A 17,146-nucleotide genomic window follows, 5' to 3' on the forward strand; every position below is an offset into this window, starting at 1 on the left:
CTTCGTACCCGTCCTTGGGAGGGCGCCTCCGGACCCGCGGGGGGACGGACAGACAGACGGACGGACGGCGCGCCCCTCCTGGCACTCCCGGAGCGAGCTTCAGGGAGTGCCCCTGGCTGTGGGAATGCCGTGAGCTCCAGAGAACCCGTAATTTCCGCTTCCCGAAGGTGCGGCGAAAATACCTTCATCTTCTGTAAGGAATGATTTTACATGTGTACCGTGACACCACAGACATCTCGGACAACACATACCAAATGCGCTGCTTTACTGTCTGACGTCATTAGCAGAGAGTGGTTGCCTTTTTGATAGTATATATGAGTCTTGTTTAATTATTGCAAAGGGAATTAGTGCTCAGTGCTTTGGTGCCCCTCAGAAAGTCAGTGCTTGCCTGACACACTTGGGAACACAGGGTGAGGTGGATCTGTTCCAGGATGGGACAAAACGTGGCCGTGCCCGTTTGGAGCAGCTCAGTGAGAAGTTGTGACTCAGAGGCATCCTCTGAATCATATTTCCCCTGAGCTGTAGCATTGCAAAAGTGGGGAGTGTGCCATCAGACCCTGCCAGATGGAGCACGTTCCTTCCTTCATGTCCAGCCAGTTCCCTGTGCTGACACAGAAGGGAGCAGAATGACGATTATGTTTGCTTCTGACCCAAATTCCCCCCACTTCTCCACTTGCTCATGGAAGGAAATAATTTCTCTTCGAGGTTGGCTCATTAATTTAGTGCCCTTAGCACAGCTTTGAGGAAGGGTCTTCCATGCAGAAGTCTGTGACCATCAGATGCCGAGTATAGTTTATCTGCTCACGTGTAGGTAGGTGAGACATTCTGCTCGTCAGCTCTGAAACTAGTGCTTGTTCCTTGGACGCTCACTTTTCATCCTATAGGGAGCAAATCTGTCACAGTGAGAGAAGATATCAGCAATGCATACATGACTTGCAAAGGACCATTCAAGTTTGATTCCCAGCAGACTTGGCAATAATCACCAACCAATATGATTAGACAAATCTGAGTTCTTATGCATTTTTTTAAGCAAACAAATTGCACTCATATGGAAACCAACAAAAATCCACTTTTTGCCAGTCAAATTTAAGAATTAAGGTTAGCCAAATCAAAAAATCAGCAAATCAGCTAATTAAGCTCTGCAATGACTTCTAACAGATTCAGGCAGCAGATTTAGCAGATGAGAAGTGATTTATCTGTAAATAAAATTGAGATTAAAGTGCTCGTTTGTTAATATTAGATCAGCTAGCAATGCAAAGTTCTGTTGTTCTTGATGTCTAAAGAGGTTAATGATTCTTGTAGCCAAACACTGAGAATTCCTACTTTGGGAACAACAGGCATTCTTTGTGAAGCCTAGGAGTAAATAGCATTTTTTTATTTCTTGGTTTATGAAGAAGGAGAAACTATAATAAATAGTATAGTGTGTATTGAAATAGGTTATTTCAATGTTAAAAATCTATACTTTTCTAGTAAAATTTTCCGAGGACTTTACCTGAATCATTTACTTAAGGGATAAATTATGCCCTTGTCAATGCATAAGGAAATACCAATTGCTCAGTTTAGCTTGTTTTTACGTTCTTCTCTTTGGACCCATGTGAAAGCATTAATAGAGGTGAGTAGTTCAGAGAAATGTCACAGTTTCTTCTATGCCGTCTCTTGTGGGTTTTTTCCCCAAAAAGCATTAGGATGGTATTGCTGTCTAGGGAGACAGTTTGGGTTAGTGTATTTGTTAAGTTTAAAGTTTACATTTATAGATTAAAACAAAAAACAAAGTAAACCTTTTGATGTCTAGATTTTTTTTATCTCTGACATAATGAATTAAGAGCACAGCTCGACTGATTGTTCAGTATACTCAGAGCTTAATAAACTCAGCCTGCTAACCCTGAAATTTCTCCTTGTAATGAAAAAATATAAATCAATATTCACACAGTTCTAATTTCTTTCATTGTCAAACCCAGTCATATACTGGAGAAGGTTGACCTAGTCAATCATTTGCTCAGATACAAACTGTTTTTCTTTCAGGAATTTGCACTGAAGTTACCTGCACCATTTGAAGCTGTACCCAGGTACTTGATGTGCAACAATTTACAGCTGACTCAGAGCAGCTCAGTGCAAAAAAACAAAGTGACTAATCTCTTTGTAGAACTGAGGCTTTGCAACGTTGCTCTGAGTCATCATGACAGCTCAAAGTGCCTTGACTTAGTTCAGAAATAAATAGATTTAAACAGAGCACTCGGTTTCAAAACAAACATTACTTCTGGACCTTGTTAACCCCATTTTACAGCAAAGGGTCACTGATATGCAGGGTAATTCCAAATCTCCAGAAGACTATCAAAGTGGAGCCCAAGAAGTTAAAGGAAAATATGGATGAAAGAAGGAAGGCAAAAATATTTTCTTACTAATTAAGAGTGCCACACAAAGAGAGTGGGAGCAGTCATTTGCCTAATAGAAAGAATGGAACTGAAAGAATAACATGGGAATTGGTGGCATTAGAATATGTAGGAAGAGGTAAGGGAGATATTAAAAAGTTTGCCTGTTCCATACATATTTTAGCCACTCTTAATTATTCCTTTGCATTCTAAGATCAAATAAATAAATAACTAACTAAACTAAACAACAACATTAATCCTATGTTATTTGGCAATTCTCTTTGTGTTACAAATTAATGATCCTCTTATCTTTATGCTGCTATCTTAAGGGTAAATATTAGTACAAGTGGAGCCAGAATCTCTTCTGAAATGGATAAGTGGTTTGTGACTTTGTTTTCTAGAGCTGCTTTGCCTCAGTGAACAGGAGTTCAGGTTTGCCAATGGGTCTGTTTAGTAATGTCCTGTATCCATGCACAAGGCACCTTCACTGGGGAGCAAGTATTTCAGGACAGAAAAGAGCATTCATATACAACTTAAAAATTATAGATATCTAAATTAATAGATTTAGTCATTGAATATATTATATAGGGCTTGAGGTAATAATTTGGTTTCTTACACATATACCAATACATCTCTGTAATTAATTTATATATAGGTATTGAAAAAGATTTTTATAATAATAGTCTCATTTACTGTCTCATTTCATACAGGCTGCAATTGCTGCAATAGTGGGAAAGGTACATAAATCTAACAAAACTTCAGATATGAGCAATGTGTGGTTCTTTGAGTCACAAAATTAGCAAGAGGTAACATGTTCATTAATGTTAAGAAAGGATGTTTGTTTAAATGCTTTTTTGCTTGAGGAAGGATCATGTATTATCTCAGAAACTGAGCAGATTTGGGCCCAGTCTGTACTTGAATGGAAGATGTGTAATAAAAATTCATCATATTACGAGAAAGGACCGTGGTTGGGTTTGGTGGTTATTGCTGAGTCAGTCCCTGCTCTGGTGGGAAGGAAACATTTCGGAGCTGGAATTGCATCCCAGAGTAATTCAGTGGTTAGGTTAAATTAGGATCCACACTGTGTGGCATTACATTTAGGAAAGCTCTTTTCTTGAATTTTCAGCTGTATTCCCATAACAACAGGAAACGTGCAAAGTTTGACAGTATTAAAATAATGTAATACAGTATAAAATAAAATAAAATAAAATAAAATAATGGGATAAAGTATTAGAATAATGTAAATATACATCATGTATTATTAATTATTGATACCTTTCGTTTTGTCTTCAGCATAAGTCAGTAGCACAACATGGTCCTCATTACAATTTCTCTGTCTGCTGATCTCTTTGTTGCTTATAGATTTTTTTACTTGTAAAAAAAAGTAGAGGAAAATTGATAAATTTTTTTTTAATCAGTAAATGTTAATTGTATCACATCTACAGTACAAATATAAACCTCATAAATGATGCTTCAGATGAGCTGAAAATAAGAAATTGTAGAAAACTGAGATGGGAAGATAAAGATAAAAGGACAGTAATGGTAGCACTGACAAAAATCTGCTGGCATTTGTACAGAATAAATTAAAAAAAAATTAAAGCCTGTTAGTTCATAAGATCATAAAATACAAGAAATACAGACCTTTGCAAGGAGAGTATAATCATTGCACTTTTGAAATTGCATTCTTTCTGAAGCAAAATTTCCTCCAAATCTGACAATTAGGGTATTATGTAAAATTCACCTTTGTGGATACACTTTTAGATAGTTGTTTTTATGAGATTGAATTTGACTTTTTTCTTGTTTTTCCAAAGCTGCTTTGGAATCCATAAGATTTAATTTCTGTTGATGGTTCACTCTGTCATTGATGTAGCTATCAACATTTCACACACAAAAAAATAGAGAGATTAATTTAACATTGACATTGCTGAAGATAAAAGGGAAAGTTAATTTTTGAAATTTGGGAAAATAAAATATACATGGAAATTCTCACTATAAAATCCTTTCCTCCATTCCTGTTTATTTTGCTGCTATCAATTAATTCAAAACCCTTTTATCTTTATCCAGTAATCTGGTGTTTCTGCTCAGCTGAGAAACACATCCTCTGCTGTTTCATTACAGTTTCTGTCTTGAAATCACCTTTTCAGTCCTTGTCAGAGTGAATTCCCTGTTATTGGGTCCATGAGACACCTGGCCCTGCTGGGGGTCTGGGGCTGAAAAGCACTCACTGGGCAGGAATTTGGCTTTTAGTTACACGAGACTGAACTCTGGGATCCAGAAAGCTGCTGGCTCTGGAAATTACCCCATTTATGAACCTGTGTTGCACTTTAGATTAGAAGCCAAAAAATACTATAATGGCTACAAGGTCTGCAAAGTAGCTTGCCTGCTTTGGGAATAAGATTTAAACGTCATTAATGAAGTTAGCGTTATTATCTATCATGAATCTGAAGATTGAAAAAACAGAACAGTGTTTCATAATGTCTTTGGGGAATAGTCTGACAAATAGATCTGCAATTAGGGATCATTTCCTGACGGCTTTGGTGTTTTCTGGAAAGATTGTGTAATCTTGATAATGAGTTGTTGGATTATATTCACACTTAAATCACTTAAACTATCTTTGCCTCTTGTGTGGAAAAAGAAACGAGGTATTTTTAGAGGGGTTTTGATGTGTTTCCAAATTTTGGGGGTGAAGGAACTTGCTATAGAGTAGAAGAAATGTTACTTTGGGTGGTATTTTTCATAGAAAGTCTTACTCTATTTCATGGGAGAGCTGACAGAGATTAGTTTTCAAATGAGTATCAGATAATATTCTGCAACAACATCAAGTTGTGATATTTTTTAAATAATTGCTGGCTGGAGTAATGAGTAAGTACAGAAAACAAAGACAACTGCGTAAGGCTGCTCGTATTTGCATGGGCGAGCTAAAATACATGTTTAATTGCAATAATTCTCAAAGTTCTTGTAAACAACTATTACATTTCTTAGGTAAACATGGTTGATATTTTTTAATCTAATTATAAATATAAATATTTTTGCTACTCACAGAGTTATTTAAGTTCTCTGCTTGTGTCTACAGTCCTCCACTAGAGCTGCTGGGAGTGGGTGCAGCCTGAACTGGGAAGCCAGGGTGGAGTCCTGTACTTCTGTATGCTTGTTTTCTATCTGCAAGCATTGCAAATAGAATTCTGTCTTATAATTTTAGAGCAAAAAGGGAGGGAAAGTTGTGCTTTCATTGCAAAGAAGTTACTTACAGGATGACTAACTTCCTTGTGAGACTCATCCTTAGCTGCATAGTAAATCTAGAGCAGCTTTGTGGAAAGTAAGTTCACTTGACAGAGACAGGAATAACTTTGAAATTTATATTTATGTTGCATTAAAAGTTTTGTATCTTGAAACTGGATGTTTCTGTCAGTTTGTCACCTGCCTTATCTCTGAGCTTTGGTGCCTTCACACAAACATGATAGTGTGTGCTTTTTGTAGGATCATATTTGTGAAATTATTTCTTGATTGATGTTACAGGAAATATTTCTAAAAGTTTGACAAGCTCCAACTGGTTAGGATCTCAAAGCACTGATAGCTGGTGATGTCTAAACCTGCTTTGCTGAAAGTCAGCTATAAATTTATTCAGAACTGAAGAATAGGTGACAAAGACTAACTTTTTGATTCCAATACAGTAGGAAAACCTTCCCTGTAAAATCTCAGATAAGAACTGTATTTTTCACAAGTATCTTCTAAAACTTTTTACACCTATGGATATTTGCGTATATGAAGTCTGAACTTGTTTGTCTAAAGTCTTATGCAAAAATTGGTGCACTCAGTATTTCCATAACTGGATGGAAATGTTTTTGGGCTTGATGTTGAATCTATAGAATGCTAAAATAATTGGTTATGGTCTGTCTGTACAAATTGGAATGTTTGTGAATATGTAACAATTGATGCATGAAAATATTAAGATGAAATTGCATTTAGATGTTAGACTTAGGTATTTAGAATTGTAAAAAGGAAAGATAGATGTTTTGGTAAGTGGCTTTATTTTGTCTGTGACCCCATGCATTTAGGGTTTAATTTGAAAGGGTTAAGGGTGTTAGAGCCTTCCTGCAAGCAGAAGCAAGTAACAGTGCCAAGGATTTATAAATTTCTCTAAATTTTAAAGCATCTAACAGAGCTTTTCTTCTGTCTTGCCAGAAAAGGCAAGATTTTGACCCTTTGGCAGGATCTTGAATGAGAGAGACTCCCCTTCTGAGCATTACCTGACCGAGAGGTGCTGACACCGTTGAGTCAACACAACTGTCCTGGCTTGTTTTTTAAATATTTGTAGGGAGTTCACAGGTGATAAGCTGGCAACCAAGCTAGAGGCTGTAGAAATGTATTGTTTGTGAACTTGTGTCTCACATGCAAGAACAAGGCTTTGTCGCAATAACAGTGGGCAGAGTTCATGAGTCAATAATCTGGGCAGGAGTGCAGCCTGCTGTAGGCACAGGACAGCAGCAGTGCTCCAGGAGTCAACTGCTTGCTTTTTTGTAAAATAGTTCAGAATTTGCAAGAGTAACTGAATCCAGAAGCAAAATTTCTTTATAACTAAAAAATAAAAAAGTCTCTTTTTTATTAACTAAAACTGGATGTTTACACCAAGGCAACAATATTTTTATCTATCATGGCCTGTTTCCACTGGCTCTGTAACAACAATAAAGTGATGAGAAATATGCTAGTTAAAGTTCCATAGAATCCAGGCTGGTTTTACTCATGCATATACTCTCAAACATAAATAATTATATAAAAAATTGGAAAAAAACTTAATTATGAAAATATGTTAGCAATATGTAAGAATGTTGTAAACTTTATGGAACAGTTTTTATCCAGAAAAAACTGCGGCTGAATGGTTTTATGATCCTTTATAGACAATAATAGATCTACTGAAATTAATATAAACTAAACGGTAAACTAAAATCACGTCAATATAAAAATTTAAGTCAACAGAGATCCTTGATTTTTAATTTCCTTTTGTGTTCCATGTAAAGATGGACAAATCTAATTTTGAGAGGGTCCTGTTTGGGAGATCCTATCTCATATTCTGTGGATGTCTAGAGAACTCAGCATTTACACCTTATAAAGTGAATTTAATTCACAAAGCTGATGTGCTCAGCTCAGACATGCTGGTAGGATCAGTCCGTTCAAAATATTTAAGTGTATTTTATTACCAATTACTTTTCCAATAGGTCAGCTGTATCAAAGCACTATTTGCCTAATGGTGAACTGAATAAGTAATTTATTGTCAGTTGATAGAAAAGAGTGGCATTTCAAATTCTGTATTTATCTTGCATTCCATCACTGGAATGAAAAATGTTATATTAATATATATTAAATATATTTAATGTTATGCTAGTATGTTTATAATTGATAAAGTAGAAAATATTTGTGTCTCATCTTGAGGAAAACTGAACTTTTGTTTTTGCAGAAAGAGGATACAGGTCCCTAATTATAATAACATATTTCGTCTTTCTTCCATCCTATTGGCAAGTAATGATCATTTCTGTTTTCATACAATTTATTAACTTTCAGATTATCATTTATCTGATTACAGAGCAAACTGTTTACAGTTAAAACATTTAGGCTAAAATCAGTTGCAGGTAATTTTAGTTGTATTTTAACAGACTACTTGTTGTAATTAACTGTAAATAGTGGCTTACTGTAAAAAGTGTTACATGTTTCTTGAAATACTTTTTCCTTTTTTCTTTGCTTGAAACTAAACTGTTAACACTGTATATTTTCAGTTTTGAAAACTAAAACAGTTTATAGATTTATTCACTGTGAATTGATATAGGAAGGGAGAAAGAACTTACTGTGGTATTTTCTTGCCTGTCTTTTCTAGAAAGGGATAAAAAAATTATCCCTTCTAGAAAGGGATAAAAAAATTATTACATTTCTAGGTAGAAATTCATAATTCTTGATTTCTTTTTTACTTCTGTAGCAATTTAGCAGGAACAGTAAATAAAGGCAATCTTTTGATATATGAGGCATAACATTTTTTGACTAATTAGTCACAAGTCATCAGCCATGACTCTTTATGATCTGCCATTTTAGTTGGAATCCCACAATAGGCAAAATTTTTACCAACTAAATTACTAAATTTACTGCAAAGATTCAGAAACAGACTCTAGATTGATTTTAATATTCAGTTGCCCTAGCACTTCAGAAAATATATTAAAATACAAGAGCTAATCCATGGAGTTATTGGTAAGCAGCCAGCTCCAGTACTAACACAAGTGGGTAGAAATAAAGCCAGACAAGCAGGAGAGGTGAGTCAGGTATGCTGTGCCATACAGCTGGATGAGAGAAGCATGACACAAATGAAATTTTAAAAAATCTAAAAACCTGGCTGGTGAATACTTCCATGTGTTGTGTTTGTCTCCTGTGTTTTCTAATGTCTTTTCACAGTTCATTTACTCATTAATGTAAAAGTAATGGGATATAGAGGATGGCACATGATTGAAATATTAGCATTCTTATGGTGGTGGTTTTTACAGAATGGCCTACCAAGGCTTTTGCTGTTTCCAAAGTCTGTTTAGGAAGCAAATCCATCCTTATTTAAATTGTTATTCTTTCCTGAATACTGCTGGGTTTGCCTGCCGTTGTGTGAATTGATCTAGTTCTCATGATTTCTTTAAAGAATTTACTCTCCTTGGGATGAACACAGCACAGCTTTGGGAAGTTAATTCAGACAGCTGTAAGGCTGGTAGAGCTGAATCAATAGTCCCCCATGTATTTTGATATTTCCTCTTCTTGCAGTGTGATATGAGTTGTAAAAAGTAACCCTGATGAATGGCGTTCCACAGCATATTAGCAATTTTCCTCTCCATTTCATAGTTTTGTGATCACATTTTCTAACAATCAAACCTGGATCATTTTTGCAGGTCATCAGTTTATTTGTTTGCCATTCTCCTCATTCATAAGTAATACTCAGGCATCAAGTATTGGTTTTGTTTGTGCAGCAGGACAGTGCAGCTTTGATATTCAGCCATTCCCATCCTAAAATAACTGTGCACTCATTAAAGATGGTTCAGATTCATCACTTGGTGGCCACTCAGGTCAGGCACCAGCCAGCTGTTCCACTGGTGGGGACTCTGTGGGTGGGACAGGGAAAGGTCGGGGGACAGAGGGAGTTCATGAGTTCCCTTCAACTCTGCCCTTGTAAACAGAGCTTGGTCTGCATACTGATTTCATCGGGCAGCCAATGTCAACACTGACATTTTCAATCTCTTTCTTTTATGTCACATTAGTGGAAAGTGACCTGTTGTGTTTGTGGAAGCTTTGGAATCCCGCAGGAGAAGGATCACTCAGCACCATGGCGGTGTGCCAAGTACAACTTGTTCTGTAGCACAGCGCTAGGAGTTGCATTGGGTACCCTGCCCCTCTGCTGCCGGCTCCTTTCCTTCCTACTCCTGTCTTCTCTCCGCCCATCCTCGGAGGTGGCCCCCGCAGAGCTCAAACGCCGGGCTGCTCTGTCCCTGCGCCGTGCTCAGCGTCTGTCCTGTGCGCTCACCGTGCTCTGATTGGAATAGTTCCTTAAATCTCTAAGTTGTCCAGAAGTCACAAGTTTTGTTCCACAAATGCTAAAAGTGTAAATTACATAAATTTTAATTTTAATTTCTGCTATCCTACTTCTTTGGCCTGTTTTATGAAGTCAGCAATCCTAATATTATCTCAAATTCTACTATAATAATAAATCCATATAATCAATATAGAGTAGTAAGATAATTTAGCCAGTAGAAAAGGGAAGTAGCTTAAATAAGTGTCTTGCAGATAGAAAAGACATAATGTGTGCTAAAAATACAAATGTGTTTGTATTGTTCCAAGAATTCCTGATTAGCAAGAACAAACTGAGGGTACACTAGGATTTACATGAGGAGGTTTGAACTTGAGTAGTAGTAGGAAAGGAGGTACTTGAACCTGTTTTTAAAAAGTGCTTACTGCAGACAGACATCATAAAACAGATTGTCATGCAGAGCAGAGTCATCTGACCTTTGTCCAAGCTCCCAACATCTAAAACTCCTCATGAGCTTGCTTTTAGCTGCAGTTCTCAAATCTGTGGCTATTCTTTGTGGAATAGACCAGGACTGCATATGGAGAATGTAGAATTTTTCTAGGATGAGCAGTGAGACTCAGTCCCAGTGCTCCCCTGCCGCAGGGTACCCACAGACAATGGGACATCTCCATACAGCTGCACTACTGCAGCAGGGCTTACAGAGCTCTGCGGCCTTCCCTGCCAGGAGAGTGAAGCTTCTCCTGCTTTCCCTGTCCTGCTGGGAGAAGTCTGAGACTGACAAATCCCACTGAGGGCCTCACATCATCCCCTGCATCCTTTGGTACTGCAAGAGCAGGGCCCGAGTTAGCTGCAGACACAGGAGGGGAAGGTGGCAGCTGTGGCAGAGGGCAGTGGTGAAGAGTTGAGTGTGTGCTCATATGGTGTCTGTGGCTAAAATTGCACTAGAATAAATTCTGTAAGGCAAGCAGTTGTCTTAAAAATCTGGAGTTGAACAGATTTATATTAAAAGTCAATGTAAAATAAAAGTACTGTACATGTGGAGTAGACTTCCAGAGGAAAGAGAATGAGTATTTGTATAATATGGACATAAATGTGGTTTATACACATTTATGCATAATGTAACTTTCAAGGCCCAGGCAGAAGAGAAGAAAATCCTAATCTGAAAAGAATGATGGAGGTTGGTGTGTCATTTTAAGGAAGGATTGATGGCCTCAGAATTGTTGGAAACAATTTTTACAGATTTCACTTGAATGTCTGACTAAAAGCTTATGGAAATTCATGAGTTTTTCACTGACTAAGCTAAGCATCTTGTAGTACTGCCTGTTCCCATTAGTGGCAAATAATATAAGCTATACATTTCAGTTTAAAAATACCTTTGCATTATTCAATTCTTTCATGCTTTCCTAAATGAGGCAGTAAAAATGCTGAAAAGCTGGAAAGCTTTAAGCAATGTTAGTGCATGTTTCATGTTGCAATTCCAAACACACTCTGTATGTCATTGCATTATTATATGGATATAGCACATTGTCTACTAGAGATGGTTTTTGGGGATCAGCATGTCTTGTAAATATGAGGAATATTGTCAAATTTAAAAAGAAAATCAAAATAATAATTTTAAATATTATCATAATTCTTGCATGCTGATCTGAGCCCTAATATTTAGTCATATTTCTACATCACTGTATAAAGGTAGATTATTTGCAGAGTAGGAAATTTCACAAAATACTGAAGGAAGAAGATAATGATAGAAATTTTTAAAGAGCAAAGCAGCAGAGCAACTGCAGCTGTCAAAGGCTGCAGGATTACAAAAATTGTTGTTTAAAATCAAGAACGCCAAGTGCAGTAAAGAAACAAAATAGTAAAAATGTTGCACTTTGTTATTTTGGACCTATTGTGAAGTTTTTAACAGACCACATAGTCTGCAGAACCTGCAGCAATAAAGACTCTTTTGTAAGGTACGTGGTAAACAGGCTGGACTTTGACTTTTCAGGGAACCCATGTCTAGATATTGCTGGTTAAAATCTCAAGAAAAGGCTCTGTATTTGTCTGAGATTGTAAGGGTCTGTTCATTCTGTAGCTTAAAAATGCTGGACCAGTGTGCCCTGCTGAAACTGAGCACTGAACACATCTTCTGCAAGTGCTTTGTTCCACACAAATCAGAAATCATATAGCAATGATGCTGGGATTTGTATATGGAAGGCAATGGGAAATGCAATATTCATACAGAATAATTTCAATTTTAAAATTTAAAGAATACATTGAGAAATGCAGTGGAGACTAAATGAGAACATAACTTACAATATAGATAGTAATTTCTATTTTTTGCAAAATAGTGATTAAAATTAAGCTATAAAATACAAAACTAAATCAAATTATTGTGAATCCATTGTGTTTCCAGAAAGGGTAAGCTAACTGACAAACTTTCAGTCAAGAATGGAATGTACAGAAACAAATTCTTTAGTTTAATACAGTTTTATTTGGCAGTGGCATGGATTCAGGTCATTAACCTCAATATTTTAAATCATTGGAATGAGAATTTTTCTCAGTCTTCCATGAATACACCCCACTTTTGGGTGATGAGAGAATGTCTGTATAGCTCATACCCAGGTACATCATGTGCATGGAACCAAATATACCCAGGAGGGTCTGGAAAATTAAGCTGGAGCAAAAGGAATGCTTCATCAGGTCTGATTCTGCAGCCACACCTGGCAGGGAACTCTCCTTGAAGTCACACAAATTTTTTGAGATTTGTTGCCCTACTTTTGCAGACTCTGGAGACTTAGGGAAGCATCCAAACTTGCATGTGTTTGGATGAACTGAACTGTTTGATTTCTGAAGGACTCAAACTAGAGGAATGGGTTATTCCTGAATTATGGGAAGCTTGGGTCTAAATTCAAATGCTTATATAACATCGAGTTATAGTGTGTGTGGATAAAAGAATGCCTGTTACAGTGTCTTTAAAGCCAAATTCCTTCATGATCTCAGATTTTGATTGCTCCTGGGCAGTTATAAAGACACACTGTGAGTAGACTGAGGGATTGGAGACCTCCATGGTCCTGGTCAGCAATGTCTCTGCTGCCTCATCCCATATTCAGCAGAGCCACCTGCATTATTGCCTTATCTTGCCAGTGCCCTTGCACTGTCCTGCCTGAGCTGGGCAGGTGCTGCACCAGGGGTGTAATGCAAGAGTCTAACCACAGCCCATAGAAATCACTGGGGTTTGAGTTAAGCTTGAAACCATTTTGTGTTTTAGTTTCCAACCTATAAAATGGAAAGAATTACCACCTTTCTTCAACATTTCCTTCTGTCCTTTTTTAGCTGCATGGTACCTATGAAGATTTGAATTCCAATCTCAATTCAGTCTAGACTCTATGGTAATAAAAACTGATTTTACTAGAAATAAGCTATAATGTATTTACAAGCTTTGTGTCTCTGTTCAGTCAAATACCAAGTTTCAGCTCAACTTTGAGATTGGTCATAACAGCACTGTGTGTTTTCTGCACCCACTGGGATGTGTTTATCAGCAATATTCATTGCAGTTATGTGTACTTGCTTTATTTTTTTACTGTCTCTTTGATCTTTCTCCAAGCTCGCAATTCTGTGACCATTTCTCTTGGTTTTATACCCAAGAGCAAAAGCAAACCAGGAGGAATTTGATTAAATGTTTAGCACAAACTCTTAGATACTGTGTCATTATTAGCAAAAAGCACTTCCCATGAAGCAGAACATTTGCACTGTTAAGTGGATAAAAGTACAATAGAATTCACAGATTTACTTAATATTTTTGAAAGAAATAAAATCCAGTTCTCTGTAGAGATAATGCCATGGGAACTGAAAAAGAGGCAATTTGTCATGTTAATCACAGATGTTACTATACAAATTCTTGTATATAATCTTCTGGTACAAAACTGTATTATAATGATTAAATGCTAAAAGCTTCATTTAAATAACAATAGGGTCAGCTTGCAAGATGATACTCCCCCATCTCATGGATGAAAAGGAAACTGAAATGTAGAATTAAAGCTCTTATTTGCAAAAAAAGATAAATAGATAAATATTCAAAATCTATTAAATATATGAGATCCCATCAGCACCATCTTTCTCCAACTTCCTGCCTCTGGTGCTGTGATCTGTTGTGGCATGGCTCCAGCTTCATTGGGAATCTCTCTGGTGAGATCCTGACCTATGAGCTGTGCTCTGCTGCCTTCATGCTGATATTAACTGCATCCAAATCTTTCCACCTTTCCCACGTAACACTGTTTATTTAATTCATTATGGACATGCTGATACAGTGGATGTAGCAGTCTTATACATTTCATTTATACAATTTCATAGTGCAATTTCATAGCTAGGCTTGTGTTATTAATTAAACTTAGTTGAGTTTCTGAATGATCAACCTTCCAAAATTCAGCCTCTAACTGCTTATAATTGCTCTTAATTTGAAATGTTGGCAGGTAAGTTTAAACATCTTCCTCACCACTTTTTTTCTAAAAATACATTGCCATTACTCACTTTTCCAGTCTGTCAAAGGAAGGACTATAATTAACTTTTTTGACCTAAGCATTATTTGGGAAGCTTAACTAACATGCCACAGTGTCCTTTGTAAGAGAGAATTTTATTAGAGTAAAAACTCAAAGAAAGAGTTAAGGATGAAACTCTGAGTAATTAAAAAATCACCTTCATGAGGAAAGGACTGTAAATAAAGTAGGGGCATAAAGAACTTACTCCCATTGCAGTCTCATAACTGCAAGGGGCCTTGAGCACATGCTTTTTCACTTTTAGGGGCCCTCTACTAACACAAATTAAAACCAGGGCATGCCTTTTCTTAGAACTTGTGCCAGGCATTTTATTTTCATAGGTGTCAATTCTAAAATCATGCTTTCCTCTTACTTATACTTGATGGAGGTGGAAGAAATGAGTGGAGAACTGAACTCTGATTACTTGAATAAAAATGTTAGTCATTTTGGACCATTTTCTTTCCATCCTGCAGGTTCCTGGCTGACCCTTATACATGGAGCTGGGGGTGGGGAACAACACCAGTCTAGACAGAAGAGGCCAACAACTAGTTGTCCACTCAGGTTTCAGATTATAAATGAAAAATGTTCAATTTCTCACAGATGTTTGGCAGCCACTCTGCTTTCACTCTAATCGCAAGCAGGATTTCTTCTGCCTGAAGAATGCAGTGACCAGGAGACATACACAGAATAATGATTCCATCTGCTGTGGCTTAGGTTTATCAAATAAGTTTTTAGAAGTGAGATCACTAGGACTATGGTCTTAGTAAAAATGTATTAACTTATTCAGACCTGTCACATCTTCTTTTAAAATTTGGGGATTCAAATGTTTCTTTCATGTAGAATGAAATTTGTAGAAATTAGTAGATTTGTTCCAGGGATTAATTATGCCTTTAAATGAATACAGAGTGTATCTGTAAAGGCTCTTGAAGGATTAGGAAAAATATAGAGATAAAAACTCTACGAATGCCCAGTTTACAAATAAAGGAATGGGGTTTTTTCTCTGCCACTTAGTTTTAAAAATTACAATCTGAAAACTGAGGCATTAAACACAACATTCTTAATTTCTCTTAGGATACTCAGAGCTTCACAGTTGCCAATTACCATGTCAAATTACAAAAATGTTGTAACTCAAGTTTAAAAACATAGCTCTTTTTTTCCTTTGTTACAGAAGGATTGAACTTAACTAGGTGTTCAAACGCTTAGATCTGGTCTGAGCACAAGCAAAGGTTAGAAACTGTTACTCTTCTGTTTCTGAGCATGGCTGGTTCTAGGTGTTCATAGACAACTTTAGTTTATTTTTCAAAATATAAAATGAGAAAATTTGGAGAAGCATTTTATTTCCTTTACAGTTATCCCAGATGTGAAACAACCCAATGAGTCAAAATCCTGTTGTGGCTCTTACTAGAGGTTCTGTTCTGAGGTGCATTGGGCAATACAAACAGAAACATTACACTTTAAAAGGAAACAGAAATTGTCAGCTGAATAGCAGGAGGAACTTTGTGACAGAGTGACATATTTGATTGTGAAATAGTTTCCCAGAGTAAGTGCTGGAAACAAAATCACTTGGAACATTCAGGAGCTGATGAACAAAATCCACTAGAAATACAAGGGGCCCATAATGCCTTAACAGAGCTAATGGCTGCTTTTTTCAGGATTATCAGGGACTATAATTTATTACTTTGTACAGGAGATATCACATCTCTACAGTATGTAGAGATGAAGTTTCTAGATGCTATCAAAATTCAAATGACATTAAAATAATACTATCTCACGAACCCTTGGGAATGAAACTTACATAAGTTATTCAAAGAAAGGAAAGAACCTGCTGTTCAAAGTTAAGGAACACAAAGGACAACCTGGCAGTTCAGTGCAGCCTCGTAAGGACAGCAGCTCAGGGCTCTGCACACCTGCTTTGGTCCAAGTGGAGCCAAGAGAATTCAGAGATAGGTGGTGGGCATGAAGGAGGGGGAAGTATCTGGGGAGAGGAAAACAGCAGCAGAGGATTGGAACTGCAACAAGAAAAATATAAGAGAACTTAGAGGAGAAGTGGGGATGCACTAACAGGAATGTAGGGGGGCTGGGAAGGGACCTTGGGGTCCTTTCAGCCTGGGGAAGGCACACAGTAAAGCTGCATGAAGGAGCTGCCAAGCTGGGCCTGTGCCTGCACTGATGGCTTCACTGATGCTGCTGCAAGAGAACCTTGCATTCCAGGCTGAGGAGCCATGAGGCAGTCACGAGCTGAGCCTTGTCCATGTGAGGAGAGATCACTCCTCAATGAAATACTTCCCTTTCTGAAGTGAGAATGTGAAATTCAGATTGCACTGAGTGCTGCAAAAGGTCTTCCTGGCAAAGAAATGAGAATGCTACACCAGACTGAGGCTAATTCCATTAGAAAACTGTCTGACAAATTAAATATATCTCAAACTACCACAAAAAACAAGCTATGGAAACTTTCTATTAATCGGGGGGGTATTTTTTAGTTAATGCAACAGTTCAGGACTGATTCTGTAGGTGCAGTAGGATGTGGTATTGTGTATCTTGTGAATCCAGCTGTTGCCTTTGTGCTTGTCCTCAGGAACCAGATAAGTTTGATGATTTGTAGCATTTCTGTACAGGAGCTGTGTCACTGCCCTGGAGCTGCTGCACTTCCTCATGTGTTGGGCTGAGCTCCAATAGGGGATGCAAGAACATTTATGATAAATACTGAAGATTCTGTTAAG

At 37.2% G+C, this 17,146-nt stretch overlaps 1 long non-coding RNA gene across 1 annotated transcript in view; it reads left to right on the top strand.

Annotated features, from left to right (window-relative positions):
* Nucleotides 1–4,706, top strand: part of LOC102041273 — a 10,215-nt gene extending 5,509 nt beyond the window's left edge. Inside the window, exon 3 of the long non-coding RNA XR_265305.1 lies at nt 4,434–4,706. This is a non-coding gene — a long non-coding RNA (uncharacterized LOC102041273). The remainder of the gene's footprint in view (nt 1–4,433) is intronic.
* The last annotated feature ends 12,440 nt before the right edge of the window (nt 4,707–17,146 follow it).

The sequence above is a fragment of the Geospiza fortis genome, unplaced genomic scaffold (genome assembly GCF_000277835.1).
Source record: "Geospiza fortis unplaced genomic scaffold, GeoFor_1.0 scaffold157, whole genome shotgun sequence".
Taxonomy (NCBI): domain Eukaryota; kingdom Metazoa; phylum Chordata; class Aves; order Passeriformes; family Thraupidae; genus Geospiza; species Geospiza fortis.